The sequence below is a fragment of the Hyperolius riggenbachi genome, chromosome 2 (assembly GCF_040937935.1).
Source record: "Hyperolius riggenbachi isolate aHypRig1 chromosome 2, aHypRig1.pri, whole genome shotgun sequence".
Classification (NCBI taxonomy): Eukaryota; Metazoa; Chordata; class Amphibia; order Anura; family Hyperoliidae; genus Hyperolius; species Hyperolius riggenbachi.
Window position 1 is genome coordinate 534,840,819 of NC_090647.1, and position 22,665 is coordinate 534,863,483.

The 22,665-nt window shown below is 48.9% G+C and overlaps 28 pseudogenes; all 28 read right to left on the reverse strand.

Moving 5' to 3' along the window:
• Positions 1–15,597: 15,597 nt before the first annotated feature.
• Positions 15,598–15,716, reverse strand: LOC137553729 (5S ribosomal RNA; annotated as a pseudogene).
• An 82-nt stretch (positions 15,717–15,798) lies between these two features.
• Positions 15,799–15,917, reverse strand: LOC137558865 (5S ribosomal RNA; annotated as a pseudogene).
• Positions 15,918–15,999: 82 nt separating this feature from the next.
• Positions 16,000–16,118, reverse strand: LOC137553259 (5S ribosomal RNA; annotated as a pseudogene).
• An 81-nt stretch (positions 16,119–16,199) lies between these two features.
• Positions 16,200–16,318, reverse strand: LOC137549201 (5S ribosomal RNA; annotated as a pseudogene).
• An 81-nt stretch (positions 16,319–16,399) lies between these two features.
• On the reverse strand, positions 16,400–16,518 carry LOC137553992 (5S ribosomal RNA; annotated as a pseudogene).
• Positions 16,519–16,599: 81 nt separating this feature from the next.
• LOC137553391 (5S ribosomal RNA) lies at positions 16,600–16,718 on the reverse strand (annotated as a pseudogene).
• Positions 16,719–16,799: 81 nt separating this feature from the next.
• On the reverse strand, positions 16,800–16,918 carry LOC137554378 (5S ribosomal RNA; annotated as a pseudogene).
• Positions 16,919–17,201: 283 nt separating this feature from the next.
• LOC137554447 (5S ribosomal RNA) lies at positions 17,202–17,320 on the reverse strand (annotated as a pseudogene).
• Positions 17,321–17,401: 81 nt separating this feature from the next.
• LOC137554180 (5S ribosomal RNA) lies at positions 17,402–17,520 on the reverse strand (annotated as a pseudogene).
• Positions 17,521–17,983: 463 nt separating this feature from the next.
• Positions 17,984–18,102, reverse strand: LOC137549060 (5S ribosomal RNA; annotated as a pseudogene).
• A 283-nt stretch (positions 18,103–18,385) lies between these two features.
• LOC137554448 (5S ribosomal RNA) lies at positions 18,386–18,504 on the reverse strand (annotated as a pseudogene).
• An 81-nt stretch (positions 18,505–18,585) lies between these two features.
• Positions 18,586–18,704, reverse strand: LOC137553973 (5S ribosomal RNA; annotated as a pseudogene).
• Positions 18,705–19,167: 463 nt separating this feature from the next.
• LOC137549061 (5S ribosomal RNA) lies at positions 19,168–19,286 on the reverse strand (annotated as a pseudogene).
• Positions 19,287–19,367: 81 nt separating this feature from the next.
• Positions 19,368–19,486, reverse strand: LOC137552616 (5S ribosomal RNA; annotated as a pseudogene).
• Positions 19,487–19,567: 81 nt separating this feature from the next.
• On the reverse strand, positions 19,568–19,686 carry LOC137551714 (5S ribosomal RNA; annotated as a pseudogene).
• An 81-nt stretch (positions 19,687–19,767) lies between these two features.
• On the reverse strand, positions 19,768–19,886 carry LOC137553817 (5S ribosomal RNA; annotated as a pseudogene).
• Positions 19,887–19,968: 82 nt separating this feature from the next.
• Positions 19,969–20,087, reverse strand: LOC137552500 (5S ribosomal RNA; annotated as a pseudogene).
• An 81-nt stretch (positions 20,088–20,168) lies between these two features.
• On the reverse strand, positions 20,169–20,287 carry LOC137559136 (5S ribosomal RNA; annotated as a pseudogene).
• Positions 20,288–20,368: 81 nt separating this feature from the next.
• Positions 20,369–20,487, reverse strand: LOC137553874 (5S ribosomal RNA; annotated as a pseudogene).
• An 81-nt stretch (positions 20,488–20,568) lies between these two features.
• LOC137549729 (5S ribosomal RNA) lies at positions 20,569–20,687 on the reverse strand (annotated as a pseudogene).
• Positions 20,688–20,917: 230 nt separating this feature from the next.
• On the reverse strand, positions 20,918–21,036 carry LOC137551044 (5S ribosomal RNA; annotated as a pseudogene).
• An 81-nt stretch (positions 21,037–21,117) lies between these two features.
• Positions 21,118–21,236, reverse strand: LOC137552915 (5S ribosomal RNA; annotated as a pseudogene).
• Positions 21,237–21,317: 81 nt separating this feature from the next.
• On the reverse strand, positions 21,318–21,436 carry LOC137553818 (5S ribosomal RNA; annotated as a pseudogene).
• An 82-nt stretch (positions 21,437–21,518) lies between these two features.
• Positions 21,519–21,637, reverse strand: LOC137552501 (5S ribosomal RNA; annotated as a pseudogene).
• An 81-nt stretch (positions 21,638–21,718) lies between these two features.
• Positions 21,719–21,837, reverse strand: LOC137559137 (5S ribosomal RNA; annotated as a pseudogene).
• An 81-nt stretch (positions 21,838–21,918) lies between these two features.
• Positions 21,919–22,037, reverse strand: LOC137553875 (5S ribosomal RNA; annotated as a pseudogene).
• An 81-nt stretch (positions 22,038–22,118) lies between these two features.
• Positions 22,119–22,237, reverse strand: LOC137549730 (5S ribosomal RNA; annotated as a pseudogene).
• A 230-nt stretch (positions 22,238–22,467) lies between these two features.
• On the reverse strand, positions 22,468–22,586 carry LOC137551046 (5S ribosomal RNA; annotated as a pseudogene).
• Positions 22,587–22,665: the final 79 nt, after the last annotated feature.

Genomic DNA, 22,665 nt, shown 5'->3' on the forward strand with positions numbered 1-22,665 from the left:
AACTAATATATAAAAAAAGTTTTACTTACCTGGGGCTTCTGCCGCCCCCCTGCGGCCTTCCTGTGCCTGCGCCATCTCTGTACGATCCTCCGGTCCCTTGCTGTGGCTGTTTTGTTATCGCAAGTCCAGGGCCTCTGCGCAGCCCGGGCAGCTCACGTCCTTGTTCGCGTTTCCCTCACCTGGAGCGTCCTGCGCAGGCGCAGTACAAGGTTTTCTCATACTGCTCCTACGCAGGATGTTCCCAGGGACGGGGTTGGCTGAAGCCCCAGGTAAATGAAACTTTTTTTTTTTTTTTTTTTAATATTACAGGTTTCCTTTGACCTTACACCCCTCCCCCACCAGTCACTGCAGGGCCGGGCCGAGGCAGAGGTGAGAGAGAGGCTTCAGCCTCAGGGCGCAGTATAGGAGGGGACGCACAACTCACTCACCTATCATTCCCCTATTGGCTATCATTCATGAACAGGCTGTCGGTAAACAGAATCAGTGCGGGAAAACACCGCTGGCGGATTTTTAGACTTCTGGGTGGGCATTCATAAAAAAGTATCCATGTGCGGAAGCAGTGCGGAGATTCCCCGAACTAGGCTGGCGGTAGGCAGGCGGTAGGCTTGCGGAGACACGGAAGCTGCCGAGTTGATACATTTCTCCGTGTTCCGCTCTGCTGCAGCTGCCTGGGAGGTCTGTGTGTCTCCATTCACTTGCATTGGTATCGCCACATCAGAGGGAGCGGAACTTCCCGACCTCACACCGCTTGCGGTGATCTTTATGAATGAACATTTTGCTACATTTGTACCGATAATCACCGCACAAGGCGGTGATTTATCACTCTGCTCGGTAGTGTCATTTTTCCATGCGGAAAGAGCCTTTATGAATGCTGACTTTGTCGAGTGGTCGGTAAAGTCAGCTGTTTTAAGCATTTCCGCATGCGGAAATGCTTTTTGAATGATAGCCATTGTGTTTGAAGCAAAAAGAAATAAGAAAAGGGGATACATGGCAGTGACTGCAATCCAGATAACGTGAGTAGGGTGTTGGAGGGGTTGGGGGCCCTGGGGCGCCTCTTAGTCTAATAGCAATCAGTGTGTGATGGCTGAGGTGGGAGGGATGGAGGGGCGCACTTTGGTGTCTCAGCCTTGGGTGCTGGAGGACCTTGTCCCGGCTCTGAGGCCTGGTGCACACCAAAACCCGCTAGCAGATCCGCAAAATGCTAGCAGATTTTGAAACGCTTTTTCTTCTTTTTCTGTAGCGTTTCAGCTAGCATTTTGCAGTTTTGTGAAGCGTTTTTGGTGTAGTAGATTTCATGTATTGTTACAGTAAAGCTGTTACTGAACAGCTACTGTAACAAAAACGCCTGCAAAACCGCTCTGAACTGGCGTTTTTTAGAGCGTTTTGCGTTTTTCCTATACTTAACATTGAGGCAGAAACGCATCCGCAATCCAAAAAATGCCTCACCCCGGGAGTATGCTTTTCTGCAAAACGCCTCCCGCTCTGGTGTGAACCACCCTATTGAGATACATTGACCAAGCGGATCCGCAGCCGCAAGCGGCTGCAGAAACGCTGAAAAAGCCGCTCGGTGTGCACCAGCCCTTAGTCACTGAAAAAAAAAATACAATTTTGGGGCGCCAACATAGGTGCCTATTTAAATATCTAAACGGCAGCGCCCAAATTTCCTGTTTTAGAGTCTCCCATATAGGTAGCCAGAGAGCCCTGTATATGTGGCAAGATAGGGCCCCCGAATGCAGTGCGCAGCGGAGGGGTGAATAAAAGAGAACCTTAACTGTATGAAAAAAAAGAGAGTAACTTCCCTGGGACTTCAACAACCCCCTGCAGCCACCCTGTGCCTGCGCTGGGACAAACCCATTCTCTGGTCCGCCGCAGCAACCTACTTTAATTTTAATGAGTGCCTCAGTTCCGCTCGCCAGGACCGAGGCAGAGGCGAGAGAGGCTCCAGCCTCAGGGTGCAGTGTAGGAGGAGGTGCACATCTCACTCAGCTATCATTCCCCTATTGTGTTTGAAGCATAGGAAAAGGGGATACATAGCAGTGACTGCAAACCAGATAACTGGAGATTAAGGTGTTGGCGGGGGCCCTGGGGCGCCTCTTACTCTAATAGCAATCAGTGTGGGACAGCTGGGATAGGAGGGATGGGGGGGGGGGGGCGCACTTTGGTATCTCAGCCTTGGGTGCTGGAGGACCTTTTCCTGGCTCTAAAACCCAGCAAGGCATTTTACATTTTCATCGCCAGGCTGTTGCTATTGGCAAAACGGGCACAATATGATTTATGGATCAAAATGTGCTTAGTGGAAAAGGGCCCTAATTAGATGTTCTCCCCTTCAGATGTTTTATTATGTTCTTTTTGTGGCAGAGTACTTTGGTTAATCCAATTGGCTGAAAGTAAAAAAACATTTTGGCCAATAGGATTGTAAGCCGGCCCACCACGGCAAGGTAGGCTCTTTTAGGGCGGGTTGGGGTATTGGAGTGAAAGAGGTATAGGGGATGGCGGTTTGGAAAATGATGAGGGGGATAGGTGGTCATAATAGGTACCCCCCTTACACCCTCAAGTGAAAAGTCCGGGAACACGCCGACCACCTGAGAAGGAATTGGGATCCAGTTGGTTCCCCCTTAGCCATGGTTCAACCCTGAAAAATTAAATTTTTCAAACAAAATGTGTCTAGTAAAAAAGTGCCCTAATTAGTTGATCACTCTCTAAGGCCTAGTGCACCCCAAAAACCGATAGCAGATCCGCAAAATGCTAGCAGATTTTGAAACGCTTTTTCTTATTTTTCTGTAGCGTTTCAGCTAGCATTTTGCGGTTTTGTGAAGCGTTTTTGGTGTAGTACATTTCAGATATTGTTACAGTAAAGCTGTTACTGAACAGCTACTGTAACAAAAAACGCCTGGCAAACCGCTCTGAAGTGCCGTTTTTCAGAGCGGTTTGCGTTTTTCCTATACTTAACATTGAGGCAGAAACGCATCCGCAATCCAAAATCTGCAGCAGCCCGGGAGTATGCGTTTCTGCAAAACGCCTCCCGCTCTGGTGTGCACCAGCCCATTGAAATACATTACCCTAGCGGATCCGCACCCGCAAGCAGATCGCAAACTGCAGCAGAACCGCTCTGGTGTGCACTAGGCCTAAGATATTTTAATATACTAGCCGACCCGCGTTGTAGCATACGCCGCATCTATCTATCTAATAGAGTACGTGCCTCAACCTTGAGGCCTGGAACCTACTACAAAACACTATTGCTAATCGCAATCGCTAGCGTTTTGTATCAGCAGTTTGTAAGCGATTTCATGAGCGTTTTAGGGAGCGATTTTAGAAAGTGTAATCAATTTGCCGGCGCTTGTGTAGCAATTAGCGTTTTAAAGTCTGATTGGTCTTTTCAATTATTTTTAATTTTGTTACAGTGTACATTAACTTAAAACGCTAGCAAAATCGGTCAAAGAGTTCACCTCCTGACTTGCGTCAGGCAGTGAATTTAAAAACCGCTCTAGAAAAGCCCTTAGAAAATCGCTTTTACCAAAAAGTGGAGCACAGGGAGGGGGGGAAAAAACTGCCGCAAAAACGTTTGCGATTACGATTTTAGATGTGAACGAGGCCTAATACTGGCGAACTCTAGACTTGGCATATGAGATTCTAAGTTTTGAGTTAATGCAAATGATATGCAAATTAATGTAGCTTGAAACTGAACCTATTAAAATGGAAAGTATGCTTCTGCCTTTGATGGGTCCAGTTCCAAGCTGCATACATTTACATAAGATCTGTCCTGAAATCTGATCGAATATCAAGTGAGACAAGGTGGTGAACGATTGATATTAGGAAAATATCGATTGTTTACCACATCTGGCTAGTGTGTATCTTTACAAAGATCACATGGCCGTGCTTCGGTGAAGGTGACTATCCTTGATGTTCAATGATATGCTAATTTTTCAAGCTGAGGCAAAATGTGAATGATTTTAGGCAGTTTGGAACTGAGCCAATCCGATGCAGCTGCTGCCAATTTAGATTGTACCAGTTTTAAGCTGCATCCAAATTGCATCCAATTTTGCATTTAGGGCAAGTTCACACCAGAGCCCACTTCTGGCGTTTTAACGCAAAGTCTATACTTTTGCGTTAACCAAGGTAAAAGGAAAGTCCATAGACTTTCCTTTTACCTTTCACACCCGACGCTGCGTTTCGATACGTTGCGGTACGACGCATCCCGGCGCATTTTATCGTCGGGAATCGCCGTTTCCCCTTCGGGGTAATTAACTACTACCGCCGCTACTCAGCGTCGCACCGGAGTTTCCCGACGACACGCCGCAACGCGTGCAGGAGCCGTTCTCCTGCACGCTTTTGGTGTGTAACGGGCCTTAGGGCAAGTTCACATCAAATTGCTAATTGTAATCGCAAACGCCTAGCAATTGTTGCGGCGATTTGCAGTAGCAATTCCCAGCATGTGTCTAGCGATCTTCTATTATTTGCTCTGTTGATTTTACAGTTTTCCTATTTTTTACATTGAGGCGTAATTGTCTCCAAAATGCTGCAGGACTTGCGCTAGGGAAAAAGTCACATCACTGTAATGATGCCCATACATGGTACAATAAAAACGTTACATTTTCCGTTTTTATTCAACTAAAACGATCTAATGAAAGTCAAAAAGAATCTTTTTTTTTTTTGGATTAAGAAAAACGAATGACTATCCCGTTTGTTTTCTTCCAATAAAAATCTGATAGGACATGTTGGAAAAATCTTTATATTCGATCTAACAGAATAATTGAAAGAAATGAATCGAAAAAAAATAAAATATTGTACGATGTATTGGCACCTTAATGCAAACTAGCCCATAGAAAGACATTACCCAAGCGCTTTTCGAAACTCTACTGCTTTTGAAAGCGCTTCTGAGCGCTTTTTAAAACACCAGCGCTTTCAAAAGCGATTGGCTGATGTTTCTTAATGGGATGGATCCATAGATCACACCAGAGCGATGTAATTTTCTCCCAAATGCAGGTCCTGCTGCATTTGGGCCTTTTTCCACTACACAGCTGATTCGCAAAATCGCTAGTGATTTTTAAATCGATAGGGTTGTTGCTTTATCATAGAAATCATGAGAGGTATTTTCGGTACTTATCCGTTAGCCGGGCGCATCCGGTAGGTGGCTCTAATTACTATTCCCCCTCCAGGCCGACATGGATAGTAGGGAAAGATGTAACTCTGGTGGTGTTTTGTCGCCACCTAGAGGATGCGCCCGGCTAACGGATAAGTACCGTATTTTCCACTATAGTGATTTGATTTGGGAATCACAAATCACAATCGCTTTCTGGAGCGATTTTTAGAGTGATAATGCAATGCAAATGAAAAATTGCAATCGCATAACAGAATGAATGAAAAATCACAATCGCCGGCATTTGTGATTGCGATTGCTAGTGGAAAAGGGCCCTTTCCACTAGCAATCGCTAACTTTCGTGCTAAACGCTAGTGATTGCGTTTCAGCAAAGTCCAAAATTCCCCTGCAATTTCCTGGCGATTGCGATCACACTTTTGCTATGCAATGCAATGCATAGCAAAATCGAGGCGCGATCGCGCTTCAGTAAAAAAACGAATTGCGGTAGTGGTAATTACCTACCGCGATCCCTATGTTAAAAAACAAACTGTAGCGATTTAAAAATCACTAGTGGTTTGCGATTTAGCATTGCAATCGCCGCTTGTGGAAAAGGGCCCTTTTATTTCTGAGGCGATTCTGCCTCAATGTTAACTATAGGAAAGTGGAAAAAGCACTAGAATAGAGCGTTTTTGTGACACAACCAGTACACTAGCAGTTGTACTGTAACCCCCCTAAAAAAAGCTACACAAAAACGCTCCAAAAATCACCAGTTATAAATAGAAAATCGCTAGGCACATGCCTAGAATCGCCTTGAAAAATCTCTCCCAAAAGCACTGAGCGTTTGCGAGTATGCTAGCGCTTTTAGGTGTTCACCAACTCTAACTCAGAAAATCAGCATCTCCTTGATCCAGGATCTTTATATAAATTATTTTTAAGGAGGGTCTTTGAAAGTTATAAAGGCCATGCTGAGAATCCCCCATGAAGAGATGGACTAGACCAAAACCTATTGGTTCCGTCAGATTGTTACTACCTACTGTAAGTGACACCAAGATGGGAGAAAAGTAATTTAAGGCTCATTTTAATCGGGGTGAAACACTGCTTATTTGTATGTGTTTACATGTATTTTACATTTTTTAATTTTCCGTGATAGTGGTTCTTTAAGAACCACAAAGAAATTATTTTTAAAATCCTTAAAGGGACACTTAAGTCAAACAAAAAAAATGAGTTTTACTCACCTGGGGCTTCCAATAGCCCCCCTGCAGCTGTCCGGTGCCCTCGCCGTCTCCCTCCGATCCTCCTGGCCCCGCCAGCAGCCACTTCCTGTTTCAGTGACAGGAGCTGACAGGCTGGGGACGCGAGTGATTCTTCGCGTTCCTGGCCCCAATAGCGCCATCAATGCTACTATAGCATATATCATATACCATATAGCAGCATAGAGGGTGCTAATGTGTCTGGGAACGTGAAGAATCACTCGCATCCCCAGCCTGTCAGCTCCTGTCACCGAAACAGGAAGTAGCTGCCGGCGGGGCCAGGGGGATCGGAGGGAGACGGCGAGGGCACCGGACAGCTGCAGGGGGCTATTGGAAGCCCTGGGTGAGTAAAACTCATTTTTTTGTTTGACTTAAGTGTCCCTTTAAGTGAAAGTAAAAACTGCTTCCTGGAGGTCTTCTTTAGTTTTGTGGACTGAGTGATGTACCTCGGGACAGGAAGAAGTAAAAAACACATTAAAATTGATGACTTGGGCCACAGAACTGATCATGCATTTTTTTTTAGTGAGGCCTGGAACCCACTGCAAAACGCTATCGCTAATCGCAAGCGCCAGCATTTTGTAGGAGCAGTTTGTCAGCGGTTTCATGAGCGTTTTAGGAAGTGATTTTACAAAGTGCATCAATTTGCCTGCGATTGTGTAGCGATTAGCGTTTTAAAGCCTGATTGGTCCTTTTAATTAATTTTAATTTTTTTGCAGTGTGTGGTAACGTTAAAACACTAGCAAAATCGCTCCATGCAGGTTTTGATGAGCGGTTACGCCAGGGTTTATATACTTTACACTGAAGCGCTAACGCTCCCAAAATGCTCCATGTCCTGTGTTTGCGATTTGAGGAATCGCAAGCGCTCCAGTGGAAGTTACCCCATCCATTTACATTAGCTGAGCATTTTGGCTAAACGCTAGCGTTCTGTAACGCTCCAAAAATGCTCTCAAAATCGCACTTGTGGGTTCCAGCCCTGAGAGTCTTTTGGTTAATCCAGTTGGCAAAAATGAAACCTTTGGCCAACAGGATTGTAAGCCCGCCCACCAGCGACAAGGTAGACTCTCTTCGGGCGGGGCCTACACTACACTATGCTGGCCTACTCTAATTGGTGCTAGTCACCCTGAAAGCTATTCTAGTGTTGGGGTGCATGTGTGATATGTAACACCTAATCTAATCCTACATCTCCTGCTCCTAAGTGATGCTGCTCACCAATATGCCCTGTTCAAGTGTTTGGTGTGTGTGTGTGGGGAGGTCTAATCTTATCCTAATCTCATCTCTGTGGTTAGCACTATGCTACAGTCCATGGGATGAGGTGTTGGTCTGGGTATGTCATTCTAAAGTGAGTGTGTGTCTGTCACAGTGTGTATGTCTGGGACTGGGTATCAGTCAGTATGAGTCAGTTAAGGTAAGTTAGTCTGGGGTAAAAGCTGTCATTGTATGTCAGTCAGTGTATGTGTGATTTATAGGGTGGTCATATATTACTTTGGTTTCCTCTTATTTGACTGGGGTACTGCTCATCCGTCCTCCGTAAAGCGGTAGCCCCCTCATTCCCCACTTTACAGTTGTACGAATGCACAGACCTGATGAGCAGCGAAGAGGACCGTATGACCACCTAAGACTATGCGACAAGGACAACCTAAAACTCTGTAAGTGCCCTAGGGGCCCCTGGAGTTCAGCGGCAGTCTAGCTCATGTAAATCCTCAGTGTAAGTTGAGGAAGAATAGACTACTCACACTAACGACAACAACTTCCACACAAGCTGTTTATATCAGAAATATATAAACAAAAGGAGTGGTCATAAATTACTTTGGTTTCCTCCTGCTCCCTGGGTGTCCACACAGAGGAGAACAAGCTAGTCTTGACTCCCCTTGCTTTCACTCAGTTTGACCGGGGTACTGCTCATCTGTCCTCCGTAAAGCGGTATCCCCCTCATTCCCCACTTTACAGTTGTACGAATGCACAGACTGGACAAGCAGCGAAGAGGACCACATGACCCCCTAAGAGTGGAAAACAAAGACAACATGAACTCTTCTACTTGCCTTAGAGGCCCCAGAGTTCAGCAACAGGTTTTCTTTGCTCATTCTCTCTAACAGGCTGGTTCATTTTAATGATCCCCATTGTAAGATGAGGAAGAATGGGCTGCCTACACTAAGCAAATAATAGTAGTTCCAGCCAAACAAATAAACGGTATCAGAAATGCGTTAATAGAAGGAGAGATGGAGCATAAATGTCAGTTGGAAGGTAGCTATAATTTGTTATCCAACCAACAAAAACCAATCTACTATAATTAACTAACCTAACCATGCAACCAACAAATATAACCTACTATATTAAGCTAAGGTAGCCATCCTAAGAAAAAAAAAATACCATAATTAACTAACTGCACTTTTTGTTACCATAGCCGCCTTGCAAGACACCTTGCACACCTAACACAGTCCAGGAGCCCCCAGAGGTCTAACATCATCTGCTTCAAGAGACTCCAGAGCATCCTATTTATGCTTTTCTGACTATTGTGATGTCATCAGGGCCCATTTTGATGTCATCAGGGACACAACCAATCATCTTGCCACACTGGCTACTGTGACACTCTGGCATGTGGCTGATGCATGGCTGTACATTTGATGAGAAAGTCATGGTAAATAAACAACAGGGTGTAATGGGGAGAAGTAACAGAAATTAAAACATGACAGAAGCATAATTAGGTAATTAGAATGATGATGTGGCAATATTTTAGTGGACAGTTTTTGGGGTTTCTCCATATTCAGCACATCTTCACAGATGATGCTAGGGGGTGGAGCAATATGCTGAATGTAATGTAGGAAATGTGTTGGAAGGAATGGATCAGCAAACAGACAGGCAAGGTGCACTGTTTAAAAGGAATTGTATGAGCCAATCAATTTCTAATTCCAAAAAGGTGTGAGTTTCTAAGCAGTTTGTACTCAGAAGAGTATTGTCGCCATGGCTGCAAAGAAGTGCAAATTGAGTTCCGGATCACTTTAACCACTCTGCGACCACCTAACGCAGGATTGCAAGTGGCAGAGTGGCTTACTCATTCCTTGCTCATGCCAGGTGACATGATCTCCCCAGAAACGAGATTTTCAGGGAATGAGCGCTCGCTCGAGCACGCGTTCCCTGCTGTAAACAAAGCGGAGTTTTGTCATCAGCCTGCCAGTCACAATCGGAGCTGATAAGCTGACTTAAGGACATAAACAGCTAATAAATATGTGTACAGTGCTGCAATCTAGCGCATCGCTGTACAGAGGACAGCCCTGTCACTTAACTGTCCCTCCTAAAGGCTGTAAAGATTGCAGCAGCAATCAGAGACCACCCAAAGAAAGCTCTATTAGTGGGAAGAAAAGGAGGTAACATTCATTTGGGTGCTAAGTTGTATGACTGAGCAATAAACCATTAAAGTTGTAAAGTGTGGAAATGTAAACAATGGCCTGGTCAATAGGGGGGGTATAAACGTGTTCCTCAGGTGCTTAAAGGACCATTATCGTGAACAATGTAAAATGTAAAATACATGTAAACACATACAAATAAGAAGTACATTTCTTCCAGAGTAAAATGAGCCCTTAATTACATTTCTCCTATGTTTCTGTCACTTACAGTGGGTAGAAGAAATCTGGCAGAACCAACAGGTTTTGGACTAGCCCATCTCCTAGTGGGGCGTTCTTAGGGTTTTCTTTATTTTTAAAAGCACTTAGTGAATGGCAGTTGCTCCGTCTAACTGCGACAAAAGTGTGCAGCGAGCAGGGAGGCTGCCAGGATCTTTATACAAATTATTTTTAAGGAGGGTCTTTGAAAGTTATAAAGGCCATGCTGAGAATCCCCCATGAAGAGATGGACTAGACCAAAACCTATTGGTTCCGTCAGATTGTTACTACCTACTGTAAGTGACACCAAGATGGGAGAAAAGTAATTTAAGGCTCATTTTAATCGGGGTGAAACACTGCTTATTTGTATGTGTTTACATGTATTTTACATTTTTTAATTTTCCGCGATAGTGGTTCTTTAAGAACCACAAAGAAATCATTTTTAAAATCCTTAAGTGAAAGTAAAAACTGCTTCCTGGAGGTCTTCTTTAGTTTTGTGGACTGAGTGATGTACCTCGGGACAGGAAGAAATAAAAAACACATTCAAATTGATGACTTGGGCCACATAACTGATCATGCATTTTTTTTTTAAGTGAGACCTGGAACCCACTGCAAAACGCTATCGCTAATCGCAAGCGCCAGCATTTTGTAGGAGCAGTTTGTCAGCGGTTTCATGAGCGTTTTAGGAAGTGATTTTACAAAGTGCATCAATTTGCCTGCGATTGTGTAGCGATTAGCGTTTTAAAGCCTGATTGGTCCTTTTAATTTTTAATTTTGTTGCAGTGTGTGGTAACGTTAAAACGCTAGCAAAATCGCTCCATGCAGGTTTTGATGAGCGGTTACGCCAGGGTTTATATACTTTACACTGAAGCGCTAATGCTCCCAAAATGCTCCATGTCCTGCGTTTGCGATTTGAGGAATCGCAAGCGCTCCAGTGGAAGTTACCCCATCCATTTACATTAGCTGAGCATTTTGGCTAAACGCTAGCGTTCTGTAACGCTCCAAAAATGCTCTCAAAATCGCACTTGTGGGTTCCAGCCCTGAGAGTCTTTTGGTTAATCCAGTTGGCAAAAATGAAACATTTGGCCAATAGGATTGTAAGCCCGCCCACCAGCGACAAGGTAGACTCTCTTCGGGCGGGGCCTACACTACACTATGCTGGCCTACTCTAATTGGTGCTAGTCACCCTGAAAGCTATTCTAGTGTTGGGGTGCATGTGTGATATGTAACACCTAATCTAATCCTACATCTCCTGCTCCTAAGTGGTGCTGCTCACCAATATGCCCTGTTCAAGTGTTTGGTGTGTGTGTGTGGGGAGGTCTAATCTTATCCTAATCTCATCTCTGTGGTTAGCACTATGCTACAGTCCATGGGATGAGGTGTTGGTCTGGGTATGTCATTCTAAAGTGAGTGTGTGTCTGTCACAGTGTGTATGTCTGGGACTGGGTATCAGTCAGTATGAGTCAGTTAAGGTAAGTTAGTCTGGGGTAAAAGCTGTCAGTGTATGTCAGTCAGTGTATGTGTGATTTATAGGGTGGTCATATATTACTTTGGTTTCCTCTTATTTGACTGGGGTACTGCTCATCCATCCTCCGTAAAGCGGTAGCCCCCTCATTCCCCACTTTACAGTTGTACGAATGCACAGACCTGATGAGCAGCGAAGAGGACCGTATGACCACCTAAGACTATGCGACAAGAACAACCTAAAATTCTGTAAGTGCCCTAGAGGCCCCTGGAGTTCAGCGGCAGTCTAGCTCATGTAAATCCTCAGTGTAAGTTGAGGAAGAATAGACTACTCACACTAACGACAACAACTTCCACACAAGCTGTTTATATCAGAAATATATAAACAAAAGGAGTGGTCATAAATTACTTTGGTTTCCTCCTGCTCCCTGGGTGTCCACACAGAGAAGAACAAGCTAGTCTTGACTCCCCTTGCTTTCACTCAGTTTGACCGGGGTACTGCTCATCTATCCTCCGTAAAGCGGTATCCCCCTCATTCCCCACTTTACAGTTGTATGAATGCACAGACCGGACAAGCAGCGAAGAGGACCACATGACCACCTAAGAGTGGAAGACAAAGACAACATGAACTCTTCTACTTGCCTTAGAGGCCCCAGAGTTCAGCAACAGGTTTTCTTTGCTCATTCTCTCTAACAGGCTGGTTCATTTTAATGATCCCCATTGTAAGATGAGGAAGAATGGGCTGCTTACACTAAGCAAATAATAGTAGTTCCAGCCAAACAAATAAACTGTATCAGAAATGCGTTAATAGAAGGAGAGATGGAGCATAAATGTCAGTTGGAAGCTAGCTATAATTTTTTATCCAACCAACAAAAACCAATCTACTATAATTAACTAACCTAACCATGCAACCAACAAATATAACCTACTATATTAAGCTAAGGTAGCCATCCAAAGAAAAAAAAATACCATAATTAACTAACTGCCCTTTTTGTTACCATAGCCGCCTTGCAAGACACCTTGCACACCTAACACAGTCCAGGAGCCCCCAGAGGTCTAACATCATCTGCTTCAAGAGACTCCAGAGCATCCTATTTATGCTTTTCTGACTATTGTGATGTCATCAGGGCCCATTTTGATGTCATCAGGGACACAACCAATCATCTTGCCACACTGGCTACTGTGACACTCTGGCATGTGGCTGATGCATGGCTGTACATTTGATGAGAAAGTCATGGTAAAACAACAGGGTGTAATGGGGAGAAGTAACAGAAATTAAAACATGACAGAAGCATAATTAGGTAATTAGAATGATGATGTGGCAATATTTTAGTGGACAGTTTTTGGGGTTTCTCCATATTCAGCACATCTTCACAGATGATGCTAGGGGGTGGAGCAATATGCTGAATGTAATGTTGGAAGGAATGGATCAGCAAACAGACAGGCAAGGTGCACTGTTTAAAAGGAATTGTATGAGCCAATCAATTTCTAATTCCAAAAAGGTGTGAGTTTCTAAGCAGTTTGTACTCAGAAGAGTATTGTCGCCATGGCTGCAAAGAAGTGCAAATTGAGTTCCGGATCACTTTAACCACTCTGCGACCGCCTAACGCAGGATTGCAAGTGGCAGAGTGGCTTACTCATTCCTTGCTCATGCCAGGTGACATGATCTCCCCAGAAATGAGATTTTCAGGGAATGAGCGCTCGCTTGAGCACGCGTTTCCTGCTGTAAACAAAGCGGAGTTTTGTCATCAGCCTGCCAGTCACAATCGGAGCTGATAAGCTGACTTAAGGACATAAACAGCTAATAAATATGTGTACAGTGCTGCAATCTAGCGCATCGCTGTACAGAGGACAGCCCTGTCACTTAACTGTCCCTCCTAATGGCTGTAAAGATTGCAGCAGCAATCAGAGACCACCCAAAGAAAGCTCTATTAGAGGGAAGAAAAGGAGGTAACATTCATTTGGGTGCTAAGTTGCATGACTGAGCAATAAACCATTAAAGTTGTAAAGTGTGGAAATGTAAACAATGGCCTGGTCAATAGGGGGGGTATAAACGTGTGTTCCTCAGGTGCTTAAAGGACCATTATCGTGAAAAATGTAAAATACATGTAAACACATACAAATAAGAAGTACATTTCTTCCAGAGTAAAATGAGCCCTTAATTACATTTCTCCTATGTTTCTGTCACTTACAGTGGGTAGAAGAAATCTGGCAGAACCAACAGGTTTTGGACTAGCCCATCTCCTAGTGGGGCGTTCTTAGGGTTTTCTTTATTTTTAAAAGCACTTAGTGAATGGCAGTTGCTCCGTCTAACTGCTACAAAAGTGTGCAGTGAGCAGGGAGGCTGCCAGGATCTTTATATAAATTATTTTTAAGGAGGGTCTTTGAAAGTTATAAAGGCCATCCTGAGAATCCCCCATGAAGAGATGGACTAGACCAAAACCTATTGGTTCCGTCAGATTGTTACTACCTACTGTAAGTGACACCAAGATGGGAGAAAAGTAATTTAAGGCTCATTTTAATCGGGGTGAAACACTGCTTATTTGTATGTGTTTACATGTATTTTACATTTTTTAATTTTCCGCGATAGTGGTTCTTTAAGAACCACAAAGAAATCATTTTTAAAATCCCTAAGTGAAAGTAAAAACTGCTTCCTGGAGGTCTTCTTTAGTTTTGTGGACTGAGTGATGTACCTCGGGACAGGAAGAAATAAAAAACACATTCAAATTGATGACTTGGGCCACAGAACTGATCATGCATTTTTTTTTTAAGTGAGGCCTGGAACCCACTGCAAAACGCTATCGCTAATTGCAAGCGCCAGCATTTTGTAGGAGCAGTTTGTCAGCGGTTTCATGAGCGTTTTAGGAAGTGATTTTACAAAGTGCATCAATTTGCCTGCGATTGTGTAGCGAATAGCGATTAGCGTTTTAAAGCCTGATTGTTCCTTTTAATTAATTTTAATTTTGTTACAGTGTGTGGTAACGTTAAAACGCTAGCAAAATCGCTCCATGCAGGTTTTGATGAGCGGTTACGCCAGGGTTTATATACTTTACACTGAAGCGCTAACGCTCCCAAAATGCTCCATGTCCTGCGTTTGCGATCTGAGGAATCGCAAGTGCTCCAGTGGAAATTACCCCATCCATTTACATTAGCTGAGCATTTTGACTAAACGCTAGCGTTCTGTAACGCTCCAAAAATGCTCTCAAAATCGCACTTGTGGGTTCCAGCCCTGAGAGTCTTTTGGTTAATCCAGTTGGCAAAAATGAAACATTTGGCCAACAGGATTGTAAGCCCGCCCACCAGCGACAAGGTAGACTCTCTTCGGGCGGGGCCTACACTACACTATGCTGGCCTACTCTAATTGGTGCTAGTCACCCTGAGAGCTATTCTAGTGTTGGGGTGCATGTGTGATATGTAACACCTAATCTAATCCTACATCTCCTGCTCCTAAGTGGTGCTGCTCACCAATATGCCCTGTTCAAGTGTTTGGTGTGTGTGTGTGTGTGTGTGTGTGTGGGGAGGTCTAATCTTATCCTAATCTCATCTCTGTGGTTAGCACTATGCTACAGTCCATGGGATGAGGTGTTGGTCTGGGTATGTCATTCTAAAGTGAGTGTGTGTCTGTCACAGTGTGTATGTCTGGGACTGGGTATCAGTCAGTATGAGTCAGTTAAGGTAAGTTAGTCTGGGGTAAAAGCTGTCAGTGTATGTGTGATCATATATTACTTTGGTTTCCTCTTAGGAAACCTCTGCGCATGTGTGTGATGTCACTCATGACGTCACACACATGCGCAGAGAGTGCCCGGCAACGGGAGCGCGATCTAGGATGCGCTCCGCCGGGCCAGCGCAGACGTACTACTTCGGGTCATTGCGACCCGTAAGTAGTAAGAGCCACAGCGAAATGACAGGTTGGGCAGCCGAACAGTTCGGCTAACACAGCCGAACTGTTCGCCCAACTGTAGTCAACCCCACCCAGCATGCGTACACACAATATGCCACTAATAGGCAACCTGTGTCACCCCCACAGGTTCACAGCCGGTCTCCCACACAGCTACTAACCAGGCCTGAAGCCACTTAGCTTCCACAATCTGACGAGAGCAGGCGCTTTCGGCTTAGTGTGGCCACAGGCAAAATCCAAGGCGCCGTTCCTGCGCCTTGAAGGTGAGGCTTCCCACGTGCTCATAGCCATTGGACCGCAAACCCCCAAAAAAGCCTGCAGCACCTGGGGTTCACAGCCGGTCTCCCACGCAGCTACTAACCAGGCCTGAAGTCTCTTAGCTTCCACAATCTGATGAGAGCGGGCGCTTTTGGTTTAGTTTGGCCGCAGGCACAATCCAAGGCGCCGTTCCTACGCCTTGAAGGTGAGGCTTCCCACGTGCTCATAGCCATTGGACCGCAAACCCCCCAAAAAAGCCTGCAGCACCTGGGGTTCACAGCCAGTCTCCCACGCAGCTACTAACCAGGCCTGAAGCCATTTAGCTTCCGCGATCTGACGAGAGCGGGTGCTTTTGGCTTAGTGTGGCCGCAGGCAAAATCCAAGGCGCCGTTCCTGCGCCTTGAAGGTGAGGCTTCCCACGTGCTCATAGCGATTGGACCGCAAACCCCCCAAAAAAGCCTGCAGCACCTGGGGTTCACAGCCGGTCTCCCACAAAGCTACTAACCAGGCCTGAAGCTGCATAGCTTCCGCGATCTGACTAAAGCGGGTGCTTTCGGCTTAGTGTGGCCGCAGGCGAAATCCAAGGCGCCGTTCCTGCGCCTTGAAGGTGAGGCTTCCCACGTGCTCATAGCCATTGGACCGCAAACCCCAAAAAAAGCCTGCAGCACCTGGGGTTCACAGCCGGTCTGCCACGCAGCTACTAACCAGGCCTGAAGCCGCTTAGCTTCCGCGATCTGACGAGAGCAGGCGCTTTCGGCTTAGTGTGGCCGCAGACAAAATCCAAGGCGCCACTCCTGCGCCTTGAAGGTGAGGCTTCCCACGTGCTCATAGCCATTGGACCGCAAACCCCAAAAAAAGCCTGCAGCGCCTGGGGTTCACAGCCAATCTCCCACGCAGCTACTAACCACGCCTGAAGCCGTTTAGCTTCCGCGATCTGACGAGAGCGGGCGCTTTTGGCTTAGTGTGGCCGCAGGCAAAATCCAAGGCGCCGTTCCTGCCCCTTGAAGGTGAGGCTTCCCACGTGCTCATAGCCATTGGACCGCAAACCCAAAAAAAAGCCTGCAGCACCTGGGGTTCACAGCCAGTCTCCGAAGCAGCTACTAACCAGGCCTGAAGCCACTTAGCTTCCGCGATCTGACGAGAGCGGGCACTTTCAGCTTAGTTTGGCCACAGGCGAAATCCAAGGCGCCGTTCCTGCGCCTTGAAGGTGAGGCTTCCCACACGCTCATAGCCATTGGACCGCAAACCCAAAAAAAAGCCTTCAGCACCTGGGGTTCACAGCCGGTCTCCCACGCAGCTACTAACCAGGACTGATGCCACTTAGCTTCCGCAATCTGACGAGAGCGGGCACTTTTGGCTTAGTGTGGCCGCAGGCACAGTCCAAGGCGCCGTTCCTGCGCCTTGAAGGTGAGGCTTCCCACGTGCTCATAGGCATTGGACCGCGAACCCCCCAAAAAAGCCTGCTGCAGCTGGGGTTCACAGCCACTCTCCCACGCAGCTACTAACCAGGCCTGAAGCCGCTTAGCATCCGCGATCTGACGAGAGCGGGCGCTTTCAGCTTAGTGTGGCCGCAAGCGAAATCCAAGGCGCCGTTCCTGCGCCTTGAAGGTGAGGCTTCCCACGTGCTCATAGCCATTGGACCGCAAACCCCCCAAAAAAGCTTGCAGCACCTGGGGTTCACAGCCACTCTCCCACGCAGCTACTAATCAGGCCTGAAGCCAATTAGCTTTCGCGATCTGACGAGAGCGGGCGCTTTCGGCTTAGTGTGGCCGCAGGCAAAATCCAAGTCGTCGTTGCTGCGCCTTGAGGGTGAGGCTTCCAACGTGCTCATAGCCATTGGACCGCAAACCCAAAAAAAAGCCTGCAGCACCTGGGGTTCACAGCCGGTCTTCCACACAGCTACTAACCAGGCCTGAAGCCGCTTGGCTTCCGCGATCTAACGAGAGCGGGCGCTTTCAGCTTAGTGTGGCCTAAGGCAAAATCCAAGGCGCCGTTCCTGCGCCTTGAAAGTTAGGCTTCCCACGTGCTCATAGCCATTGGACCGCAAACCCCCAAAAAGAGCCTGCAGCACCAGGGGTTCACAGCCAGTCTCCCACGCAGCTACTAACCAGGCCTGAAGCCGCTTAGCTCCCGCAATCTGACGCTTTCGGCTTAGTGTGGCCGCAGGCGAAATCCAAGGCGCCGTTCCTGCGCCTTGAAGGTGAGGCTTCCCACGTGCTCATAGCCATTGGACCGCAACCCCCCCCAAAAATGCTGCAGCACCAGGGGTTCACAGCCAGTCTCCCACGCAGCTGCTAACCAGGCCTGAAGCCGCTTAGCTTCCGCAATCTGACGCTTTCGGCTTAGTGTGGCTGGAGGTCAAATCCAAGGCGCCGTTCCTGCGCCTTGAAGGTGAGGCTTCCCACGTGCTCATAGCCATTGGACCGCAAACCCAAAAAAAAGCCTGCAGCACCTGGGGTTCACAGCCGGTCTCCCACGCAGCTACTAACCAGGCCTGAAGCCGCTTGGCTTCCGCGATCTAACGAGAGCAGGCGCTTTCAGCTTAGTGTGGCCGCAGGCGAAATCCAAGGCGCCGTTCCTGCGCCTTGAAGGTGAGGCTTCCCACGTGCTCATAGCCATTGGACCGCGAACCCCCCAAAAAAGCCTGCTGCAGCTGGGGTTCACAGCCACTCTCCCACGCAGCTACTAACCAGGCCTGAAGCCGCTTAGCATCCGCGATCTGACGAGAGCGGGCGCTTTCAGCTTAGTGTGGCCGCAAGCGAAATCCAAGGCGCCGTTCCTGCGCCTTGAAGGTGAGGCTTCCCACGTGCTCATAGCCATTGGACCGCAAACCCCCCAAAAAAGCTTGCAGCACCTGGGGTTCACAGCCACTCTCCCACGCAGCTACTAATCAGGCCTGAAGCCAATTAGCTTTCGCGATCTGACGAGAGCGGGCGCTTTCGGCTTAGTGTGGCCGCAGGCAAAATCCAAGTCGTCGTCGCTGCGCCTTGAGGGTGAGGCTTCCCACGTGCTCATAGCCATTGGACCGCAAACCCAAAAAAAAGCCTGCAGCACCTGGGGTTCACAGCCGGTCTTCCACACAGCTACTAACCAGGCCTGAAGCCGCTTGGCTTCCGCGATCTAATGAGAGCGGGCGCTTTCAGCTTAGTGTGGCCTAAGGCAAAATCCAAGGCGCCGTTCCTGCGCCTTGAAAGTTAGGCTTCCCACGTGCTCATAGCCATTGGACCGCAAACCCCCAAAAAGAGCCTGCAGCACCAGGGGTTCACAGCCAGTCTCCCACGCAGCTACTAACCAGGCCTGAAGCCGCTTAGCTCCCGCAATCTGACGCTTTCGGCTTAGTGTGGCCGCAGGCGAAATCCAAGGCGCCGTTCCTGCGCCTTGAAGGTGAGGCTTCCCACGTGCTCATAGCCATTGGACCGCAACCCCCCCCAAAAATGCTGCAGCACCAGGGGTTCACAGCCAGTCTCCCACGCAGCTGCTAACCAGGCCTGAAGCCGCTTAGCTTCCGCAATCTGACGCTTTCGGCTTAGTGTGGCTGGAGGTCAAATCCAAGGCGCCGTTTCTGCGCCTTGAAGGTGAGGCTTCCCACGTGCTCATAGCCATTGGACCGCAAACCCAAAAAAAAGCCTGCAGCACCTGGGGTTCACAGCCGGTCTCCCACGCAGCTACTAACCAGGCCTGAAGCCGCTTGGCTTCCGCGATCTAACGAGAGCAGGCGCTTTCAGCTTAGTGTGGCCGCAGGCGAAATCCAAGGCGCCGTTCCTGCGCCTTGAAGGTGAGGCTTCCCACGTGCTCATAGCCATTGGACCGCAAACCCAAAGAAATGCCTGCAGCACCTGGGGTTCACAGCCGGTCTACCACGCAGCTACTAACCAGACCTGAAGCCGTTTAGCTTCCGCGATCTGACGAGAGCGGGAGCTTTCAGCTTAGTTTGGCCGCAGGTGAAATCCAAGGCGCCGTTCCTGCGCCTTGAAGGTGAGGCTTCCCACGTGCTCATAGCCATTGGACCGCAAACCCAAAAAAAAGCCTGCAGCACCTGGGGTTCACAGCCAGTCTCCGAAGCAGCTACTAACCAGGCCTGAAGCCGCTTAGCTTCCGCGATCTGACGAGAGCGGGCACTTTCAGCTTAGTTTGGCCGCAGGCGAAATCCAAGGCGCCGTTCCTGCGCCTTGAAGGTGAGGCTTCCCACGTGCTCATAGCCATTGGACCGCAAACCCAAAAAAAAGCCTTCAGCACCTGGGGTTCACAGCCGGTCTCCCACGCAGCTACTAACCAGGCCTGATGCCACTTAGCTTCCGCAATCTGACGAGAGCGGGCACTTTTGGCTTAGTGTGGCCGCAGGCACAGTCCAAGGCGCCGTTCCTGCGCCTTGAAGGTGAGGCTTCCCACGTGCTCATAGCCATTGGACCGCAAACCCCCCAAAAAAGCCTGCAGCACCTGGGGTTCACAGCCACTCTCCCACGCAGCTACTAATCAGGCCTGAAGCCGCTTAGCTTCCGCGATCTGACGAGAGCGGGCGCTTTCGGTTTAGTGTGGCCGCAGGCGAAATCCAAGGCGCTGTTCCTGCGCCTTGAAGGTGAGGCTTCCCACGTGCTCATAGCCATTGGACCGCAAACCCAAAAAAAAGCCTGCAGCACCTGGGGTTCACAGCCAGTCTCCCACGCAGCTACTAACCAGGCCTGAAGCCGCTTAGCTTCCGCGATCTGACGAGAGCGGGCGCTTTCAGCTTAGTGTGGCCGCAGGCGAAATCCAAGGCGCTGTTCCTGCGCCTTGAAGGTGAGGCTTCCCACGTGCTCATAGCCATTGGACCGCAAACCCAAAAAAAAGCCTGCAGCACCTGGGGTTCACAGCCAGTCTCCCACGCAGCTACTAACCAGGCCTGAAGACGCTTAGCTTCCACGATCTAACGAGGGCGGGCGCTTTCGGCTTAGTGTGGCCGCAGGAAAAATCCGAGTTGCCGTTGCTGCGCCTTGAGGGTGAGGCTTCCCACGTGCTCATAGCCATTGGACCGCAAACCCAAAAAAAAGCCTGCAGCACCTGGGGTTCACAGCTGGTCTCCCACACAGCTACTAACCAGGCCTGAAGCCGCTTAGCTTCCGTGATCTGACGAGAGCGGGCACATTCGGCTTAGTGTTGCCGCAGGCAAAATCCAAGGCGCCGTTCCTGCGCCTTGAAAGTGAGGCTTCCCACGTGCTCATAGCCATTGGACTGCAAACCCAAAGAAATGCCTGCAGCACCTGGGGTTCACAGCCGGTCTCCCACACAGCTACTAACCAGGCCTGAAGCCGCAGGCAAAATCCAAGTTGCCGTTGCTGCGCCTTGAGGGTGAAGCTTCCCACGTGCTCATAGCCATTGGACCGCAAACCCAAAAAAAAGCCTGCAGCACCTGGAGTTCACAGCCAGTCTCCATCACAGCTACTAACCAGGCCTGAAGCCACTTAGCTTCCGCGATCTGACGAGAGCGGGCGCTTCCGGCTTAGTGTGGCCGCAGGCGAAATCCAACGTGCCGTTCCTGCGCCTTGAAGGTGAGGCTTCCCACGTGCTCATAGCCATTGGACCGCAAACCCAAAAAAAAGCCTGCAGCACCTGGTGTTCACAGCCGGTCTCCCACGCAGCTACTAACCAGGCCTGATGCCGCTTAGCTTCCACAATCTGACGAGAGCGGGCACTTTCAGCTTAGTTTGGCCGCAGGCGAAATCCAAGGCGCCGTTCCTGCGCCTTGAAGGTGAGGCTTCCCACGTGCTCATAGCCATTGGACCGCAAACCCAAAAAAAAGCCTTCAGCACCTGGGGTTCACAGCCGGTCTCCCACGCAGCTACTAACCAGGCCTGATGCCACTTAGCTTCCGCAATCTGACGAGAGCGGGCACTTTTGGCTTAGTGTGGCCGCAGGCACAGTCCAAGGCGCCGTTCCTGCGCCTTGAAGGTGAGGCTTCCCACGTGCTCATAGCCATTGGACCGCAAACCCCCCAAAAAAGCCTGCAGCACCTGGGGTTCACAGCCACTCTCCCACGCAGCTACTAATCAGGCCTGAAGCCGCTTAGCTTCCGCGATCTGACGAGAGCGGGCGCTTTCGGTTTAGTGTGGCCGCAGGCGAAATCCAAGGCGCTGTTCCTGCGCCTTGAAGGTGAGGCTTCCCACGTGCTCATAGCCATTGGACCGCAAACCCAAAAAAAAGCCTGCAGCACCTGGGGTTCACAGCCAGTCTCCCACGCAGCTACTAACCAGGCCTGAAGCCGCTTAGCTTCCGCGATCTGACGAGAGCGGGCGCTTTCAGCTTAGTGTGGCCGCAGGCGAAATCCAAGGCGCTGTTCCTGCGCCTTGAAGGTGAGGCTTCCCACGTGCTCATAGCCATTGGACCGCAAACCCAAAAAAAAGCCTGCAGCACCTGGGGTTCACAGCCAGTCTCCCACGCAGCTACTAACCAGGCCTGAAGACGCTTAGCTTCCACGATCTAACGAGGGCGGGCGCTTTCGGCTTAGTGTGGCCGCAGGAAAAATCCGAGTTGCCGTTGCTGCGCCTTGAGGGTGAGGCTTCCCACGTGCTCATAGCCATTGGACCGCAAACCCAAAAAAAAGCCTGCAGCACCTGGGGTTCACAGCTGGTCTCCCACACAGCTACTAACCAGGCCTGAAGCCGCTTAGCTTCCGTGATCTGACGAGAGCGGGCACATTCGGCTTAGTGTTGCCGCAGGCAAAATCCAAGGCGCCGTTCCTGCGCCTTGAAAGTGAGGCTTCCCACGTGCTCATAGCCATTGGACTGCAAACCCAAAGAAATGCCTGCAGCACCTGGGGTTCACAGCCGGTCTCCCACACAGCTACTAACCAGGCCTGAAGCCGCAGGCAAAATCCAAGTTGCCGTTGCTGCGCCTTGAGGGTGAAGCTTCCCACGTGCTCATAGCCATTGGACCGCAAACCCAAAAAAAAGCCTGCAGCACCTGGAGTTCACAGCCAGTCTCCATCACAGCTACTAACCAGGCCTGAAGCCACTTAGCTTCCGCGATCTGACGAGAGCGGGCGCTTCCGGCTTAGTGTGGCCGCAGGCGAAATCCAACGTGCCGTTCCTGCGCCTTGAAGGTGAGGCTTCCCACGTGCTCATAGCCATTGGACCGCAAACCCAAAAA